The sequence below is a fragment of the Mustelus asterias genome, chromosome 21 (genome assembly GCF_964213995.1).
Source record: "Mustelus asterias chromosome 21, sMusAst1.hap1.1, whole genome shotgun sequence".
NCBI classification, from domain to species: Eukaryota; Metazoa; Chordata; class Chondrichthyes; order Carcharhiniformes; family Triakidae; genus Mustelus; species Mustelus asterias.
The window spans coordinates 5453477-5475103 of NC_135821.1; positions in this window are offsets into that span (position 1 = coordinate 5453477).

Consider the following 21627-nt stretch of genomic DNA (forward strand, 5'->3'; position numbering starts at 1 on the left):
CAGTCTAAAAGACGTGCAGGTTAGGTGCATTGGCCGTGCTAAATTCTCCTTCAGTGTACCCGAACAGGCGTACAGTGTGGCGACTAGGGGATTTTCATAGTAACTTCATTGCAGTGTTAACATAAGACTTACTTGTGACACAAAATAAACAAATAAGAAAAGAATCATGGAATCCCTACAGTGCAGAAGGAGGCCATTCGGCCCATCGGGTCTGCACCGACAACAATCCCACCCAGACCCTATCCGTTTAACCCCATGTATTTACCCTAGTTGGTCCCCCGACACTAAGGGACAATTTAGCATGGCCAATCCACCTAACCTGCACATCTTTGGACACTAAGGGGCAATTTAGCATGGCCAATCCACCTAACCTGCACATCTTTGGACACTAAGGGGCAATTTAGCATGGCCAATCCACCTAACCTGCACATCTTTGGACACTAAGGGGCAATTTAGCATGGCCAATCAACTTAACCTGGACATTTGTGGAGTGTGGGAGGAAACCAGAGCACCCAGAGGAAACCGATGCAGACATGGCGAGAAGGCACTAGCTCCACACAGACATAAACAAACTATTCCCCCTTCCGCCCCACAACTCGCACCCCCCCTCCAACTCCCCCCCCCCGCCCCCCCCCCACCCCACACCCCCTGCCCCGCCTCCCCCAGCCCACAATGGCCACAGGGAAACAATCCCTTTAAGCTGAAGCATGTTGGCTCAGAGGTTGAACAGTGTGAGATGTTTAATCATTTTCCCCTATCCACAGGGAGGCCTCTGCGGTTAAATTTAGAACGCTAGTAATGAAACAGCTTGTGCGCTGTCATGGTAAACTGTAAGCCAAGCATCTGACAGAGGCTGCATCAGCAAAGCAGCACCACAGTGCGAGAACTGCGAGGTCCAGGAAATCTCGGGGGAAAGGGGGGGGAAGGAGGGGGTGCACATCCCGGCTGGGGTTCACTCTCCCCCCGCCCCCCCCCCACCGACACACACGCACACTGCCCACCCTCAACCTCCCCCACCCCCCCATCCCCCCACCCCCCCCGAGACCCTCTCCCCATCTCCCACCCTCCCCCCACTCCCCGCCACCCCAACTCTAAGTCTCTCCCTCTCCCCTTCAAGTAAAGAGTTAAAGACATACTCTGAGGGGCCAAGTTGGGAGGGGTGGGGGAAGTTAGAGGGGTAGGGGGGTGAGGGGGGGGCAGTTACCGTGGCAACAGCCTGGGGCTCTAACCGATTGGCTGGCTGAATGTCCGCAAAGTCCCAGTGAGTGTCATTCAGGTTGTCTGAGCAATGATTCAATCCGTAGGTTACGTGATGCAGATCAGAGAGGTAACTGCTGAGTGAGTGGCGTTTGTTTCCCTCTCTCTCTCTCTCTCTCTCTCTGTCTTCAATCCCTTCCCAAGGATCTTTGATGATCCGAGATTGAAATGCAAAGGAGTCCACGAGAAGGTTTTAAAGCACTCAAAAATATCATTTGCTTACCTGAGGCGTGCTTTTTCCCCAACTCAGGACGTTCCCCCCCACCCCCCTCCCCCACCCTCCCCCCCCCTCCCCCACCCTCCCCCCCCTCCCCCCCCCCTCCCCCCCCCCCCCCCCCCCCCCCCCCCACCGCCGCCCCATGCCCGACAACATTTCACAACCAATCGAGTGTGGTCACTGTTGTTTTGTAGGAAATCACAGAATTCCTACAGGGCAGAAGGTGGCCATTTGGCCCATCAAGCCTCCACTGACAACAATCCCACCCAGGCCCTATCCCCATAACCCTATGTATTTACCCTGCTAACCCCCCTGACACGAAGGAACAATTTAGCATGGCCAATCCACCTAACCTGCGCATCATAAGACACCAAGGGGCAATTTAGCATGGTCAATCCACCTAACCTACACATCGTTGGACACTAAGGGGCAATTTAACATGGCCAATCCACCTAACCTGCACATCATGGGAGACTAAAGGACAATTTAGCAAGGCCAATCCACCTAACCTGCACAACTTTGGACACTAAGGGGCAATTTAGCATGTCCAATCCACCTAACCTGCACAACTTTGGACACTAAGGGGCAATTTAGTATGTCCAATCCACCTAACCTGCACAACTTTGCACATTAAGGGACAATTTAGCATGTCCAATCCACCTAACCTGCACAACTTTGGACACTAAGGGGCAATTTAGCATGTCCAATCCACCTAACCTGCACAACTTTGGACACTAAGGGGCAATTTAGTATGTCCAATCCACCTAACCTGCACAACTTTGGACATTAAGGGGCAATTTAGCATGTCCAATCCACCTAACCTGCACAACTTTGGACACTAAGGGGCAATTTAGTATGTCCAATCCACCTAACCTGCACAACTTTGGACATTAAGGGGCAATTTAGCATGTCCAATCCACCTAACATGCATATCTTGGGATACGAAGGGACAATTTAGTGTGTCCAATCCACCTAACCCGCACATCTTGGGACACTAAGGGACAATTTAACATGGCTAATTCAGTTAACCTTCACATCTTTGGTGTGTGAGAGGAAACCGGAGCACCCGGAGGAAACCCACACAGACATGGGGAGAACATGCAGGCTCCACACAGACAGTGACCCAAGGCCAGAATCGAACCCGGGTCCCTGGCGCTGTGAAAATGAGGTCGCCAATTTGTGCAGAGCAAGATCCCACAGACAGCAATGTGATAATGACCAGTTAATTTGTTACGTAGCATTGGTGATGGAGGGATAAATATTGGCCAAGAACCCAGGTGAACTCTTCTTCCTAATAGTGGATATTTTGGGATCCACTGAGAGAGTAGATTGGGCCTGTGTCTAACATTTCACCTTGAAGAAACATTACGGAGAGCAACAATTAGATTCTGATCCAACCTCCTGTTGTGATTGGGGCAATCTGTCGCACTCATAGAGTCCATATCGGTTTACAACTTGGAAACAGGCCCTTCGGCCCAACTTGTCCATGCCACCCAGTTTTTACCATTAAAATAGTCCCAATTGCCCGCATTTGGCCCATATCCCTCTATACCCATCTTACCCCTGAAACTGTCTAAATGCTTTTTAAAAGACAAAATTGTACCCGCCTCTACTACTACCCCTGGCAGCTTGTTCCAGACACTCACCACCCTCTGTGTGAAAGAATTGCCCCTCTGGACACGTTTTTATCTCTCCTCTCTCACCTTAAACCTATGCTCTCTAGTTTTAGACTCCCCTACCTTTAGGAAAAGATGTAGACTATCTACCTTATCTATGCCCCTCATTATTTTATAGACCTCTAAAAGATCACCCCTAAGCCTCCTACGCTCCAGGGAAAGAAGTCCCAGTCTATCCAGCCTCTCCTTATAACTCAATCCAACCAATCCCGGTTGCATCCTAGTAAATCTTTTCTGCACTCTTTCTAGTTTAATAATATCCTTTCTATAATAGGGTGACCAGAATTGCATACAGTATTCCAAGTGTGGCCTTACCAATGTCTTGTACAACTTTAACAAGACATCCCCACTCCTGTATTCAATGTTCTGACCAATGAAACCAAGCATGCCGAATGCCTTTTTCAACACTCTGTCCACCTGTGACTCCACTTTCAAGGAGCTATGAACCTGTACCCCGAGATCTCTTTGTTCTGTAACTCTCCCCAACGCTCTACCATTAACTGAGTAAGTCCTGCCCTGGTTCGATCTACAAAATGCTCCACCTCGCATTTATCTAAATTAAACTCCATCTGCCATTCATCAGCCCACAGGCCCAATTGATTAAGAATTGATCTCAGTAAGCTGTCTCACAACACAAGGTTAAAGTCCAGCAGGTTTATTTGGAATCACGAGCTTTCGGAGCACTGCTCCTTCATCAGGTGAGTGGAGAGGTGGGTTTCACAAACACGGCATATATAGACAGAGACTCAATTGCAAGATAATGGTTGGAATGTGAGTCTTTACAGATAATGAAGTCTTTACAGGTACAGACAGTGCGAATGGAGAGAGGGATAATCGCAGGTTAAAGAAGTGTGAATCGTCTCAAGCCAGGACAGTTAGTAGGATTTTGCAAGCCCAGGCCAAATGGTGGGGGTTACAGATAGTGTGACATGAACCCAAGATCCCAGTTGAGGCCGTCCTCATGCGTGCGGAACCTGGCTATCCCACCCCAGTCCAAAGCCGGCATCTCCACATCAAGAATTGATCAAGCTGCCACTGGGGAGAAATGAAACTCCTTTCAGTCCATAATTGCGAGGGGCAATGGAGAACTAGGATCCTCCCAGGGGTTGGGTAAGAGTGACAGGTCACTGATATGGAGCAGCTCCAACAATTCTACTCATTCAGAGGAGGCTCGGAGGAGAGCAGATCGATGGCAGCAGCCGGGTTGAGGGAGGGGGCAGCAGATGTCGGACGTGGTGAATGATTACCCATGCCCATATGGCACCAATCATGTGGAAGGATAAAACTGAGGCTGGGCCAGTGATTCCCAGAGATTTCCCATGAAACTAAAGCCTGTTTAGCCACAGAAAGCCGGGGAGAATCATAGAATCCCTACAGTGCAGGAGGAGGCCATTTGGCCCATCGAGTCAGCACTGACTCTCCAACTGAGTATCTCACCCTATCCCACCCCACACCCCGTAACCCCACGTATTTACCTCACTAACCTGCACATCTTTGGATATTAAGGGCTCAATTTAGCAAAGCCAATCCCCTTAGCCCGCACACCTTTGGAGTATGGGGAGGAAACAGGAGCACCCAGAGGAAACCCACGCAGTCATGGGGAGAACATGCAAACTCCACACAGATAGTCACCCGAGCCCGGAATTGAAACCGGGACCCTGCCAATGTGAGGCAGCAGTGCTAACCACTGTGCCACCGTGCCATTCTAGAGGTAGGGGGAGTGTGGAAGAAAGAACAGAAGGGGTAGGGTGAAAGAGCTGCACATTTTTGGACACTAAGGGGCAATTTATCATGGCCAATCCACCTAACCTACACATCTTTGCACAGTAAGGGGCAATTTAGCATGGCCAATCTACCTAACCCGCACATCTTTGCACATTAAGGGGCAATTTAGCATGGCCAATCCACCTAACCTACACATCTTTGGACACTAAGGGGCAATTTAGCATGGTCAATCCACCTAACTTACACATCTTTGGACACTAAGGGGCAATTTAGCATGGCCAATCCACTAACCTGCACATCTTTGGACACGAAGGAGCAATTCAGCATGGCCAATCCTTCACATCTTTGGACTGTGGGAGGAAACCGGAGCGCCCGGAGGAAACCCACGCAGACACAGGGAAAACTGTGCCAACTTCACACAGTGACCCAAGCCGGGAATCGAACCCGGGTCCCTGGCAGCAGAGCTAGCCACTGTGCTTTGTTGATATTGGTGCTGCTCATTTTCGGAGAACTGGCAAGGTTTGCTCCGGGTATATATAGATATATAAATGTTGCTTCTGTAGGTGAAATTATTCAATATATATTCCAGCAAACACCAACCGAGTAAAAATAACACTGAAAACTGCCGTGGTAAGCAAATAATTGAACTAAGCAGAGGTTAAATTACATTAATAATATTGTCTGGTTGGTCGAGGTGAAACTGAAGCAGAAAATGATTCATTTTATGTAATTTGAAAATGAATTTCCAGTTTATTTGGCTTTACCCTCTGTCGGCAGAAGGACATTATTACTGGCTAATTATTCTGCAACCTGATTAGAATCTATGACCTGAATGCTGTCTCTCGCTCTCTTCTGCAAACAGCCAAAATGCCAGAACATCAAGCACGATAAAGTCCGCCTTCCATTTGGGGCACCTCAACTGGTCTGGGAGAAGGTAGTCAAGAAGGCATTCGGCATGCTTGCCTTCATCGGCCGGAGCATTGAGTTTAAAAATTGGCAAGTCATATTGCAGCTTAGTTAGGCCGCACTTGGAATATAGTGTTCAATTCTGGTCGCCACACTACCAGAAGGATGTGGAGGCTTTGGAGAGGGTACAGAAAAGATTTACCAGGATGCTGCCTGGTATGGAGGGCATTAGCTATGAGGAGAGGTTGGAGAAACTTGGTTTGTTCTCACTGGAGCGACGGAGGTTGAGGGGACAACCCGATAGAAGTCTACAAAATTATGAGGGGCATGGACCAAGTGGATAGTCAGAAGCTTTTTCCCCAGGGTGGAAGAGTCAATTACTAGGGGGCACAGGCTTAAGGTGCGAGGAGCAAGGTTTAAAGGAGATGTACGAGGCAAGTTTTTTACACAAGAGGGTGGTGGAACTCGTTGCCGGGGAAGGTAGTGGAAGCAGATACGGTGGTGAGTTTTAAGGGGCGTCTGGACAAATACATGAATAGGATGGGAATAGAGGGATATGGTCCCAGAAGGGTTTTAGTTCAGTCAGGCAGCATGGTCGGTGCAGGCTTGGAGGGCCGAAGGGCCTGTTCCTGTGCTGTAATTTTCTTTGTTCTTTGTTCTTTGTCTCGGCGCTGCAACGCCCATGATGATACTGAGTCTTAAAGGATTAAAATACGAGGACAGGTTGCATGGGCGGGGGGGGGAATCTAGCCTTGTATTCATTGAGTACAGAAGATGAAGGAGTGATCTAACAGAGGTGTTGAAGATAGCTAAAGGATTTGAAAGGAGGCGATGGCCTAGTGGTATTATCGCTGGACAACTAATCCAGAAGCTCGGCTAATGTTCTGAGGATCCGGGTTCGAATCCCACCACGCCAGATGGTGGAATTTAAATTCAATAAAAATATCTGGAATTAAAAATCTACCGATGACCATGAAACCATTGTCGATTGTCGGAAAAATCCATCTGGGTTCACTAATGTCCTTTAGGCAAGGAAATCTGCTGTCCTTACCCGGTCTGGCCTGCATGTGACTCCAGAGCCACAGCAATGTGGTTGACTCTCAACTGCCCTCAGGCAACTGGGGTCCGCATGGGTTTCCTCCGGGTGCTCCGGTTTCCTCCCACAGTCCAAAGATGTGCAGGTTAGGTGGATTGGCCATGCTAAATTGCCACTTTGTGTCCCAAGATGTGCAGGTTAGCAGGGTGAATGTGTGGGGTTACGGGACTAGGGCCTGGGTGGGATTGTGGTCAGTACAGACTCGATGGGCCGAATGGCCTCCTTCTGCACTGCAGGGATTTTATGATTCTATGACTTCCAACTGCCCTTGGGCATCTAGGGATGGGCAATAAATGCTGGCTAGCCAGTGCTGCCCATGAATAAGTAGAAAAAAGACTGCTGGGGTGGTAATTGGCTGGGTTTAATTTGTCTGGCTTTGTGTGTACATTTGGCTTGGATTGTTCAGGATCTGTGTTTTAACTCCCTCTGCCCAACCTGGTACCTTAACCCTTAATACATTTGCCCAACAAAAATCTCGTAATCTTAGTTGTGAAATGTTTAACTGGTCCCAACCTTGCTGGACATTTTAGGGAGGAGGGGAGGTATGCTTCCTGACATCACGGTAGTGGCACAGTGGTTAGCACTGCTGCCTCACAGCGCCAGGGTCCCAAGTTCGATACACGACTTGTGCGGAGTCTGTATGCCCTCCCCGTGTCTGTGTGGGTTTCCTCCGAGTGCTCCGGTTTCCTCCCACACTCCAAAGATGTGCAGGTTAGGTTGATTGGCCATGCTAATATTGACCCTAGTGTCAGGGGGAATAGCAGGGTAAATGTGTGGGGTTACGGGGATAGGGCTTGAGTGGGGTTGTGGTTGGTACACACTCAATGGGCCAAATGGCCTCCTTCTGTGCTGTAGGGATTCTATGATTCTATGATCACCTTCGAATGCCCTAGCTCTGATTGATGACTCATTGTTCCAGGGTACCCCCATCAAAGGAAGTGGTTTCTCCCTATCTACCCCTTCTTTTATTCATTCGTGGGACATGGGTGTCACTGGCTGACCAGCATTTGTTGCTCATCCTTTGTTGCCTGAGGGCAGTTGAGAGTCAACCACATTGCTGTGGCTCTGGAGCCGCATGTAGGCCAGACCAGGTAAAGATGGCAGATTTACTTCCCTACTTAGTTTTAAAGTTTAAGTATATTTATTAGTGTCACAAGTAGGCTTACATTAACACTGCAATGAAGTTACTGTGAAAATCCCCTAGTCGCCACACTCTGATGCCAAACTTCCAATCACCAAAGTATGTAACCATTCCATTGTGTGATTGACATGTCCACTTGACTTCATAGAATCCCAACAATGCAGAAGGAGGCCATTCAGCCCATCAATCCAGCACTGACAATAATCCCACTTGTAACCCCACCTATTTACCCTGCTAAGCCCCCTGACATTAAGGGGCAATTTAGCATGGCCAATCCACCTAACCTGCACATCTTTGGACACTAAGGGGCAATTTAGCATGGCCAATCCACCTAACTTACACATCTTTGGACATTAAGGGACAATTTAGCATGGCCAATCCACCTAACCTACACATCTTTGGACACTAAGGGGCAACTTAGCATGACCAATCCACCTAACCTGCAGATCTTTCGGACTGTGGGAGGAAACTGGAGCACCCGGAGGAAACCCACGCAGACACGGGGAGAACGTGCAGACTCCACACTCATAGCCACCTGCAGCCGGAATCGAACCCAGGTCCCTGGCGCTGTGAGGCAGCAGTGCTAACCACTGTGCCACCAAGCAAGGAATGCTTGAGAACAGAGGACAACACCTTATGATTAAGAGAGAGATATGGACCAAGGGCAGGGAGAAGGGGTTTGTTTAATATGGAGTCATGTTCAGCACAACATTGTGGGCCGAAGGGCCTGTTCCTGTGCTGCACTGCTCCATGTTCTATGAATTTCCCTGGCCCAGTCACTCCTATCCACATGAGCAGATAAAAAGGATGTTTGGGTAGTCCGCAAGGTCGAACCATTTGAATCCACTCTCTGTGGGAGCTTTAACTTGGGAATTGTCACAATTTGGGAAGGTCATGTAAGGTACTTCATGGTCGCATGGCTGTTTAGTGTTTGCCGAGTGTCGTGTGCATTGCAACCCGGGCGAACGAAACCCATTCTCCCCGGGCTCTGCATCAATTCGTCACCAGAATCGAACCTGCGACATTCTGGGTCCTGTGACTCCAGCAGCCTAACAGGTGACCCGCTGGTGATTGGCTGCTCCTTCTGCCCTTAGGAGTTCTCTCTCAGTTAAACAGAAGGACAGTAGCCAAACCCAATCGGCCTGAATAAAGCGTCCTTAGTTACGTCATGCCTTATTGGAATGTGACCTGACAAGAGGCTCAGTGATGGAAATTGCCTCCCCCACGCCCCCCCCCCCCCCCCCCGCCCCCCCCACCCCCACCCCCTCAGTCAAATCAGCAACAATATCAAGTCATCGAAACCACTTTCCTTCCTCGATGCTCAGCGATATCTCGCAAAGCTGGCCCCGCTCCAGCTTGCCATTCCTGCGTGGAAGCTCAACATCTGAGCTCAGATTGGCCAACATTTAGTCCTGGCCCCTGTCCAAGCTCACAGTCACTGATACTTGGCTCCGAGTAGCACAGATCTGCTCTTGAAAATATCGTCCCTGGTCTTGTGACAACATTGAAAGGATCCTTCAGCACAATATATAGAAGGGGAGATGTTGATGTTTAACCACCACCCCCCGCACCCCCTCCCCCCCACCCCCGCCCAACGAAAACCCCACCAACACCCGCACTCAATACAAGACAATACACAGAAGGTTTTTCTTTATTTATTCATGGGACATGGGCATTGCTGGCTGGCCAGCAATTACTGCCCACCCTTAGCTGCCCTTGAACTGAGAGGCTTGCCCTGCACATCTTTGGACACTAAGGGGCAATTTAGCATGGCCAATCCCCCTAATTTGCACATCTTTGGACACTAAGGGGCAATTTAGCATGTCCAATCTCCTAACCTGCCCATATTTGGATTGTGGGAGGAAACCGGAGCACCCAAAGAAAACCCATGCTGACACAGGGAGAATGTGCAAAGTCCACACAGACAATCACCCAAGGTCCTAATTGCCCCTTGAACTAAGTGGCTTGCTAAATAATTTCAGATGAAAATTTAGAATCAACAACATTGCTGTGGTTCTGGAGTCACATGTAGGCCAGACCAGGTAAGGACGGCAGATTTCCTTCCCTAAAGGGACATTAGTGAACCAGCTGAGTTTTTACAACAATCGACAATGGTTTCAATGTCATGAGTAGATTCTTAATTCCAGATATTTTTTATTGAATTCAAATTCCACCATCTGCCGTGGTGGGATTCGAACCCGGGTCCTCAGAACATGAGCTGAGGTTCTGGATTAATAGTCTGGCGATAACACCACTAGGCCATTGCCTCACCTGTAAAGGTCAGAGGCGCTTTCTTCTCCAAATGGCAGGTCAGCCTTTGTTGGAAGGGGAATAGAGTGTAAAAGTAGGAACCCTTTATTACTCTCCTCGTCTTCAGCTCTGAGGAAGCATCGGGCGGCACGGTGGCACAGTGGTTAGCGCTGCTGCCTCACAGCGCCAGGGATCCGGGTTCGATTCCCGGCTTGGGTCACTGTCTGTGCGGAGTCTGCACGTTCTCCCCGTGTCTGCGTGGGTTTCCTCCGGGTGCTCCGGTTTCCTCCCACCGTCCGAAAGACGTGCTGGTTAGGGTGCATCGGCCATGCTGAATTCTCCCTCAGTGTACCCAAACAGGCGCCGGAGTGTGGCGACTAGGGGATTTTCACAGTAACTTCATTGCAGTGTTAATGTGAGCCTACTCGTGACACTAATAAATAAACTTAAAGGGTCGTCCTGATTTGAAACATTGGCTCTACTTTCAACAGCTTCAGAGCATAAACTCCCTCCTCTACCTCCACTCCACCTCTGTTTATTGTATTTCATTTCTATCTTTTCATCTTATTCATCCATTTCTATTACTTTATATTCTTATTTTTATTTTTCCACATCTAATATCACACTTTCCATCTTGTTTCCCCCCACCTCCCCCACCCCACTTAGCCATCTGCCACATTCCTACTCACCTTTGTTCTGCCCTTCACACATTCCGATCTCTTAATGGATGCTATTAGCACCATTCCCAGCCTTTATCATCAGCATCTACTTTTCCTTTGTCTTTTTGTCTACCCATTCCTATCAATTACAGCCCCAGCATGCACAGTACAAATCTTCTCTCATTTTCTTTGTCTTCAGCTCTGACGAAGGGTCATCCAGACTCGAAAAGTTGGCTCTATTCTCTCTCCACGGATGCTGTCAGACCCTATGAGATTTCACAGCATTTTCTGCCTTTGACCCCGTACGACCGCTGTGTGGTCGGTTTGGAGCAGACCGCACCTGGGGTACTCGTTTGGTCTCCCTGTTTAAGGTGGAACGTTCTTGCATTGAAGGCGGTCACTGGGCTAATTCGCATGATGATGGGGTTGTCTTATGCGGAAAGGGGGAGTTAGATGGCCTTGTGGTATTGTCACTGGACTAGAAACCCAGAGACCCAGGATAATGGGGACCCAGGTTCGAATCCCACCACAGCAGATGGTGAAATTTGAAATCAATAAGAAATCTGGAGTTAAAAGTCCAATGCTTATCAAGGCCCAGAATCCTACAGGGCAGAAGAAGGCCATTTGGCCCATTGGGTCTGCACCAACTCTCTGACAGAGCGTTTGGCCCAAGCCCTATCCCGTAACCCCATGTATTTACCTCACTAATCCCCATTACCTACACATCTTTGGACACTAAGGGGCAATTTAGCATGGCCAATCCACCTCACCCACACATCTTTGGACTGTGGGAGGAAACTGGAGCACCCGGAGGAGACCCACACAGACACGGGCAGAATGTGCAAACTCCGCACTGACAGTCACCCAAGGCTGTGCTAATGGTGACCATCTAACCATTGTCTATTGTTGTAAAAACCCATCTGGTTCACTAATGTCCTTTAGGGAACGAAATCTGCCATCTTTACCCAGTCTGGCCTACATGTGACTCCAGAGCCACAGTAATGTGGTTGACTCTTAACTGCCCTCTGAAATGGCCAAGCGAGACACTCAGTTCAAGAGGCAATTAGAACCTGGGTGATTGTTAGCATGTTCACCCCGTGTTTCATGGGTTTCCTCTGGGTGATCCGGTTTCCTCTCACAGTGCAAAGATGTGCAGGTTAGGTGGATTGGCTATGCTAAATTACCACCTGGTGTCCCAAAGATGTGCAAGTTAAGTGGATTGACCATGCTAAATTGTCCCTTAGTATCCCAAAGATGTGCAGGTTAGGTGGATTGGCCATGCTAAATTGTCCCTTAGTGTCCAAAGATGTGTAAATTTGGTAATGCTAAATTGCCCCTTAAGTGTCCAGAGATGTGCAGGTTAGGCAAATCGCTCATGCAAATTGCCCCTTGTGTCCAAGGATGTGCAGGTTCGATGGATTAGCCATGCTAAATTGCCCCTTAGTGTCCAAAGATGTGCAGGTTAGATGAATTAGCCATGCTAAATTGCCCCTGAGCATCCAGAGATGTGCAGGTTAGGTGGATTGGCCATGCTAAATTGCCCCTTAGTGTCCAAAGATGTACAGGTTGGGTGGATTGGCCGTGTTAAATTGTCCCTTAGTGTCCAAAGATGTACAGGTTAGGTGGATTGGCCATGCCATATACACCCTTAGTGTCCAAAGATGTATAGGTTAGGTGGATTGGTCATGCTAAATTGTCCCTTAATGTCCAGAGATGTGCAGGTTAGGTGGATTGGCCATGCTAAATTGCCCTTTACGTGTCCAAAGATGTGCAGGTGAGGTGGCTTAGCCATGGTAAATGTGTAGGGTTACAGTAATAGAACGGGGGAAAGGGCTTGAGTAAGATGTTTTGTCAGAGGGTCGGAGCAGATCTATTGGGCTGAATGGCCTCTTCTGCACTGTAGGGATTCTGTGATAATAAGGTCTCTGGACAATTGCAGCTTGCTTGTGCTGCTTCTCACTCATGTGTAGATCGGAGAGTCGCTGCTGTGGATGGAGAGATTTGGCCGAGCGCCAAATTCTCCATTCTCGCTGGCAGCGATAGCGGGGCATGCGGGATCGGAAAATTCCAGCCAACACGTTTTTGTGTTCCCCTGTTTCAGCCAGGCTTCCTGATGTTCACCATATCCTGAGAAGGGGATACATGCTCCCAGGACACCAAGGATGGCCTGGCTTAACCTCATTGTGCTGAAAGTCAGAGGACATTGCAGAAGGCTGAGAGAGGGAGATAAAAAGGGACTTCTGGGGATGACCTCCAGTGAAGGACTTGAACGACCTGCTGCGACCCATGACGACAGATATCCACCTTCATACCGAGAAGACCTTGCGTTCGTCCGTCGACCTGAGCTCAGTGAATTGAATCCAACAGCCCAACCGACTTCACCAGAGCGGATAGTATATGTGCTTTTCAGCCTGGTTTGGGAAAACGTTAACGTAATTTCTTGTGTACGAATTGTTTCTTTAAGTTGCAAGTGTTTTAATAAAATGAAAGTATGAACCAGAGCCCTTTGACTGTCTCAGAAAGTAAGAGCACTTGGGTAAACATGTTTTTTGGACATGAATTAAACTGGTCAAAGTGTCTGTATGTAGGGTCCATTCATTCCTCAGAATAGACGGAGACGGCACTGATACGTTGAATTTCTTTTATTGAGCAGAATTTAAAATTAAAACATTACAGGAATCAAAAAAGACTGGAGAGAGAGAGATACGGGCCAGTCCTGTGCTGACCAAAGAACTCAAAATATACTCTGGACTGAACTAACTAAACCTAGAGCTGTGACTACAATATAAGCTAATTCTTATCTGTGTTATTGAATTTCTTTGGTATATGCTGTCTCTGATTACCAAAACACCTTGCAGATGATGTTTATGAAAACTTTTCTTTGGCTTACAGAGAAGGAGGTGCTGGGAGTCTCAAAGCACATCAAGGTAGGTAAACCCCCGGGACGTGATGAAGTGTATCCCAGGACATTGTGGGAGGCTAGGAAGGAAATTGCGGGTCCCCTGGCAGATAGTCACAGGTGAGGTGCCTGAAGATTGGCAAATATTGTGCCTTTGTTTAAAAAGGGGTGCAGGGAAAAGCCTGGGAACTACAGGCCGGTGAGCCTCACATCTGTGGTGGGTAAGTTGTTGGAAGATATTTTGAGAGACAGGGCCTACAGGCATTTAGAGACGCAAGGACTGATCAGGGACAGTTAGCATGGCTTTGTGAGTGGAAAATCATGTCTCACAAATTTTGAGTTTTTTGAAGGGGTAACCAAGAAAGTAGATGAGGGCAGTGCAGTTGATGTTGTCTACATGGACTTTAGCAAGGCCTTTAACAAGGTACCGCATGGTAGTTTGTTGCATAAGGTTAAATCTCATGGGATCTAGGGTAAGGTAGCTAAATGGATACAAAATTGGCTTTATGGCAGAAGCCAGAGGGTGGTTGTAGAGGGTTGTTTTTCAAACTGCAGGCCTGTGACCAGCGGTGTGCCTCAGGGATCAGTGCTGGGTCCACTGTTATTTGTCATTTATATTAATGATTTGGATGAGAATATAGGGGGCATGGTTAGTAAATTTGCAGATGACACCAAGATTGGTGGCATAGTGGACAGTGAAAAAAGTTAACTAGGATTGCAACGGGATCTTGATCAATTGGGCCAGTGGGCTGACGAATGGCAGGTGGAGTTTAACATAAGTGCGAGGTGATGCATTTTGGTAGATTGAACCAGGGCAGGACTTATTCAGTTAATGGTAGGGCGTTGGGGAGAGTTACAGAACAAAGACATCAAGGGATACAGGTTCATAGCTCCTTGAAAGTGGATTCACAGGTGTATAGAATGATGAAGAAGGCATTCGGCATGCTTGGTTTCATTGGTTAGAACATTGAATACAGGAGTTGGTACGTCTTGTTGAAGTTGTACAAGACATTGGTAAGGCCACACTTGGAATACTGTGTGCAGTTCTGGTCACCCTATTATAGAAAGGATATTATTAAACTAGAAAGAGTGCAGAAGAGATTTACTAGGATGCTACCGGGACTTAATGGTTTGAGTTATAAGGAGAGGCTGGATAGTCTGGGACTTTTTTCTCTGGAGCGTAGAAGGCTGAGGGGTGATCTTATAAAGGTCTATTAAATAATGAGGGGCATAGATCAGCTAGATAGTCAATATCTTTTCCCAAAGGTAGGGGAGTCTAAAACTAGAGGGCATAGATTTAAGGTGAGAGGGGAGAGATACAAAAGGGTCCAGAGGGGCAATTTTTTCACACAGAGGGTGGTGAGCATCTGGAACAAGCTGTCAGAGGTAGTAGTAGAGGCGGGTACAATTTTGTCTTTTAAAAAGCATTTGGACATGACATGGGTAAGATGGGTATAGAGGGATATGGGCCAAATGCGGGCAATTGGGACTAGCTTCGGGGTTTAAAAAAAAGGGCGGTATGGACAAGCTGGGCCAAAGGGCCTGTTTCCTTGCTGTAATCCTCTATGATTATATGGCTTATGAAAAGGCCTGTTTCTGCTTGCACAGTAATTTCAAAGAATGCAGTCAATTTTTCTAGCTAATCCCAGCATGCTTGCTGAGTTTTAAAATGTAGTCAAGTTACATTTAAATGCGAAAGTCTGCACCGACCACAATCCCACCCAGGCCCTGTCCCCACAACCCCATGCATTTACCCTAACTAGTCCCCCGACACTAAAGGGCAATTTAGTACCTAACCCGCACATCTTTGCAATGTGGGAGGAAACCGGAGCACCCGGAGGAAGCCCATGCCGACACGGGGAGAACGTGCAAACTCCACACAGACAGTGACCCAAGCCGGGAATCGAACCCAGGTCCCTGGCGCTGTGAGGCAGCAGTGCTAACCACCTAACCACTGTGCCACCGTGCCGCCCGTGTATTCTTCGTGTACCTTGTGAAACTTTGAGCTGAGGCTACTGAGTTGTGCCAATCCCTTTAAAAGTGCAAAGTTAGAATCTTGGCCTGCTCTCGCTTCTTGGTTGATGGGGCCTGCGTCTATGTAATTGACCTGGACCTTGTCCACTGTAGCGGCGCCAACAAGTGCGTGTGTGTTCCAAGAAGGAGCTCCACAGACCAGCTTAGTGGTCCTCCCACACGTCCTCATACCCCTCCCAGACAGAGCCGATCTTACTTACGATTTTGGAAGGCGCCATTTTATCTCAGTGTCGAGATGGTGGTTCTACACCTCTGTTACAGGACAGAGTTCGACCCTCCCTCACCGTGCCTCTGATTCACCTGGAGCCTCACAGTCTGCAGGTAGAGATGCCACCTGTTAGTCTCCAGCCTCCTCCATGAATATTGGATCCTGTCATTGTGATGCTGGACACGGATATCTTAGACCGCCCCCACCCCCCTCCCTTGCTTGTGAACTTTCTGTGCGGCCCTGTTGAGATCCAGCTTCCCTCCCCCCGGTCTTCCCTCCGCCTTCCATTGATCGTAGAATCATAGAATCCCTACAGTGCAGAAGGAGGCCATTCAGCCCATCAGGTCAGCACTGACCACAATCCCACCCAGGCCCCATCCCCATAACACCATGCATTTACCCTAGCTGGTCCCCCTGACACTAAGGGGCAATTTAGCATGGCCAATCCACCTAACCTGCGCATCTTTGGACACTAAGGAGCAATTTAGCATGGCCAATCCACCTAACCTGCGCATCTTTGGACACTAAGGGGCAATTTGGCATGGCCAATCCACCTAACCTGTGCATCTTTGGACACTAAGGGGCAATTTAGCATGGCCAATCCATCTAACCTGCACATCTTTGGATATTAAAAGGGAATTTAGCATGGCCAATCCACCTAACCGGCGCATCTTTGGCCACTAAGGGGCAATTTAGCATGGCCAATCCACATAACCCACACATCTTTGGACACTAAGGGGCAATTTAGCATGGCCAATCCACCTAACCTGCGCATCTTTGGCCACTAAGGGGCAATTTAGCATGGCCAATCCACCTAACCTGCGCATCTTTGGACACTAAGGGGCAATTTAGCATGGCCAATCCACCTAACCCACACATCTTTGGACACTAAGGGGCAATTTAGCATGGCCAATTCACCTAACCTGCACATCTTTGGACTGTGGGAGGAAACTGGAGCACCCGGAGGAAACCCACGCAGACACGGGAAGAATGTGCAAATTCCACACAGTGACCCGAGCCGGGAATCGAACCCGGCCCCTGGTGCTGTGAGGCAGTGGTGCTAACCACTGTGCCACCGTGCCGCCCTCGTCTTCTTCATCCACCTCCTTGCCCCTCTTCCAGCTGTCATGCCCCTTCACCCTCCTAGCCCACTACTCCTTGCACAGCCTTCCTTCCATATTACCTCCCCTTTTCTTTGCCAGCCCCCTACACCCACCCCCTCCCCATCCCACCTCAGCCTCACCTCACACACCGCACCCCCAGTCGAACTTTGGACCTTTGCCGCGGTGGCTGCCTGCGTCCTTTGGCATAGTTCTGTCCAGATAGACACTGGTGTGTGGCACCAGGGGGATAGAGACCACCCCCCCCCCTCCCCCCCCCCTCCCCCCTCCCCCCGCCCCCACCCCCACAAATCCCAGGCGGAGTGCTGATCCGAACGAGGGTCCATGGATCCAGCAGCACAGTGCTGTCCATGAAGATCAGCCCAGCATGCTGATTGAGGGCAAGAGCCGGTCTGTCCCGACAGAGTAGTGAACAACACATGAAAAGCAACGCAGAACTATGGCAAGTAAGGGTGGCACAGTGGTTAGCACTGCTGCCTCACAACACCAGGGACACAGGTTCGATTCCCAGCTTGGGTGACTGTCTGTAGGATGGAAAGTTTTAGTTATGAAGAGAGTTTGGATAGACTGGGGTTGTTTTCCTTGGAGCAGAGGAGACTGAGGGGGGCACATGATTGAGATATATAAAATTATGAGGGGCATTGATAGAGTAGACAGGAAGAAGCTGTCCAGTAGAAATTTGTCAGAAGTTACAGAGGGACATAGATAGGATGCAAGACTGGGCGGAGAAGTGGCAGATGGACTTCAACCCAGATAAATGCGTCGTGGTCCATTTTGGCAGGTCAAATGGGATGAAGGAGTACAATATAAAGGGAAAGACCCTTAGTACTGTGGAGGATCAGAAGGACCTTGGGGTCCGGGTCCATAGGACTCTGAAATCGGCCCCGCAGGTGGAGGAGGTGGTTAAGAAGGCGTATGGTGTGCTGGCCTTTATCAATCGAGGGATTGAGTTTAGGAGTCCGGGGATAATGATGCAGCTATATAAGACCCTCGTCAGACCCCACTTGGAGTACTGTGCTCAGTTCTGGTCGCCTCACTATAGGAAGGATGTGGAAAAGATTGAAAGGGTGCAGAGGAGATTTACAAGGATGTTGCCTGGATTGAGTGGCATGCCTTATGAAGATAGGCTGAGGGAGCTCGGTCTTTTCTCCTTGGAGAGACGAAGGATGAGAGGAGACCTAATACAGGTGTATAAGATGTTGAGAGGCATAGACCGGGTGGACTCTCAGAGGCTTTTTCCCAGGGTGGAAATGCCTGCTACGAGAGGACACAGGTTTAAGGTGCTGGGGGGTAGGTACAGGGGAGATGTTAGGGGTAAGTTTTTCACACAGAGGGTGGTGGGCGGGTGGAATCGGCTGCCGTCAGTGGTGGTGGAGGCGAACTCAATAGGGTCTTTTAAGAGACTACTGGATGAGTACATGGAGCTTAATAGGATGGGGGGTTAGAGGTAGGTCTATAAGGTAGGGATGTGTTCGGCACAACTTGTGGGCCGAAGGGCCTGTTTGTGCTGTAGTTTTTCTATGTTTCTATGTAAGCTATTCCCCTGGGTGGAGGGATCAATGCCCAGGAGGCATGGATTTAAGGTAAGGGGCAGGAGGTTTAGAGGGGATGTGAGAAAAAACCTTTTCAACCAAAGGGTGGTGGGAGTCTGGAACTCACTGCCTGAGGTGGAGGCAGAGACCCTCACAATATTGAATCAGTATTTAGATGTGCACCTGTAGCATGGTGGCACAGTGGTTAGCACTGCTGCCTCACAGCGCCAGGGACACGGGTTCGACTCCAGGCTTGGGTCACTGTCTGTGCGGAGTCTGCACGTTCTCCCCGTGTCTGTGTGGGTTTCCTCCGGGTGCTCCGGTTTCCTCCCACAGTCTGAAAGATGTGCTGGTTAGGGTGCATTGGCCGTGCTAAATTCTCCCCCAGTGTACCCGAACAGGCACCGGAGTGTGGCGACCAGGGGATTTTCACAGTAATTTCATTGCAGTGTTACTGTAAGCCTTACTTGTGACACTAATAAATAAACTTTAACTTTAAACACAGTCTGAAAGACGTGCTGGTTAGGGTGCATTGGCCATGCTGAATTCTCCCTCAGTGTTACCCGAACAGGCGCCGGAGTGTGGCAACTGGGGGATTTTCAGTGACTTCATCGCAGTGTTAATGTAAGCCTACTCGTGACACTAATAAATAAACTTTAACTTTAAACGCTGTCTGAAAGACATGCTGGTTAGGAGCATTGGCCGTGCTAAATTCTCCCTCAGTGTACCCGAACAGGCGCCGGAGTGTGGCGACTAGGGGATTTTCACAGTAACTTCATTGCGGTGTCAATGTAAGCCTACTTGTGACACTAATTAAACTGGAAAATGGGACAAGGAGTCAGTAAAAGACGCAACTAATTGTGAGCGACTTAAATATTGAAAAAAGAAGACTTAACAAGTTGAGTTTTTTTTCCCCATTTATTCAGAGAATAGTGTGATTAAGAAATGTTTTACAATTCTGTACATTTCTCTAACTCTACTCGATTTATAGGCATTCGTACTGGTTTTGTTTTGTTCTGCGGGTTGTCTGAACAATCAAAAGCATGCACAGATTTTAAGAGCTGTTACTAACAGTCCATACTCAAAAGATTCATACCTGTGTGTTTTTTTGTTTTGTTTTTCTTTTGGCAAGTTTTTGATTCATCAGATTCGCGATGTCTGACAATCTCTCAACAAATTAATACAAAATGAAGTTGTAGATCATCTTCTAAATTTTCCTGATCACCTCCAGACAGACCTGTTCCTTCCTCCCACCCCCACTGCACAGAGAGACATGATTATACCATTCAGACCTTTAATGTCAGTGACCTGGGACAAACTCCCCTCAGGCTGCCTCTTTTCAAGGTATCACCTAGTGACTTCTCTACACTCAGTGTCAGCAGGGGTTCAAGGAGGTACAGCACGGGGTTAGATACAGAGTAAAGCTCCCTCTACACTGTCCCCATCAAACGCTCCCAGGACAGGTACAGCACAGGGTTAGATACAGAGTAAAGCTCCCTCTACACTGTCCCCCATCAAACGCTCCCAGGACAGGTACAGCACGGGGTTAGATACAGAGTAAAGCTCCCTCTACACTGTCCCCATCAAACACTCCCAGGACAGGTACAGCACGGGGTTAGATACAGAGTAAAGCTCCCACTACACTGTCCCCCATCAAACGTTCCCAGGACAGGTACAGCACGGGGTTAGATACAGAGTAAAGCTCCCACTACACTGTCCCCCATCAAACACTCCCAGGGCAGGTACAGCACGGGGTTAGATACAGAGTAAAGCTCCCACTACACTGTCCCCCATCAAACGCTCCCAGGGCAGGTACAGTATGGGGTTAGATACAGAGTAAAGCTCCCTCTACACTGTCCCCCCATCAAACACTCCCAGGGCATGTACAGGACGGGATTAGATACAGAGTAAAGCTCCCTCTACAATGTCCCCATCAAACACTCCCAGGACAGGTACAGGACGGGATTAGATACAGAGTAAAGCTCCCTCTACGCTGTCCCCATCAAACACTCCCAGGACAGGTACAGCACGGCGTTAGAGACAGAGTAAAGCTCCCTCTACACTGTGCCTATCAACACTCCCAGGGCATGTACAAGACGGGGTTAGATACAGAGTAAAGCTCCCTCTACATTGTCCCCCATCAAACCCTCCCAGGACAGGTACAGCACGGGGTTAGATACAGAGTAAAGCTCCCTCTACACTGTCCCCCATCAAACACTCCCAGGACAGGTACAGCACGGGGTTAGATACAGAGTAAAGCTCCCTCTACACTGTCCCCCATCAAACACTCCCAGGACAGGTACAGCACAGGGTTAGATACAGAGTAAAGCTCCCTCTACACTGTCCCCCATCAAACACTCCCAGGACAGGTACAGCACGGGGTTAGATACAGAGTAAAGCTCCCTCAACTCCCGCAAGAAGATTCCCCAGGTGAGATAAGAGTTGAATCCAGGACAGAGCTCCCTCGATGCTGTTTGCTTGTGCTGCCTTAATTACCCTTCCTGAACGGGGCAGGAATCCATCCCCCCCCCCCCCCCCCCCCACCCTCTCTTGTCTCATTGTAACTGTCACCAACTCTGGGCCTGTGTCTTAGTGAACTGGGAGCTGATGGACCCCCGTGAACTCAGACCCACGGAAAAGGAGGAATTCCCAGCACTCTAAACCAGAGACAGATTTTCATACCGCGAGCTCGGGGGCGAGGTGGAGGGGGCTGAACATTCCTCCCTAATAAACCACCCCCCCCCGCCCCCCCGCCCCACCAACCCCCCTCACCTCCCCTCTCGTGAAGCCCTCACAATCCCAGAGATATTTGCCGAGAGGGTAGTGAGGGAGGCAGAAGGTTTGAACAGGCGCCAACAAACCCGGGATCAGTCCGAAGATTTGAAAGATGTTCCCAAACAGATTTC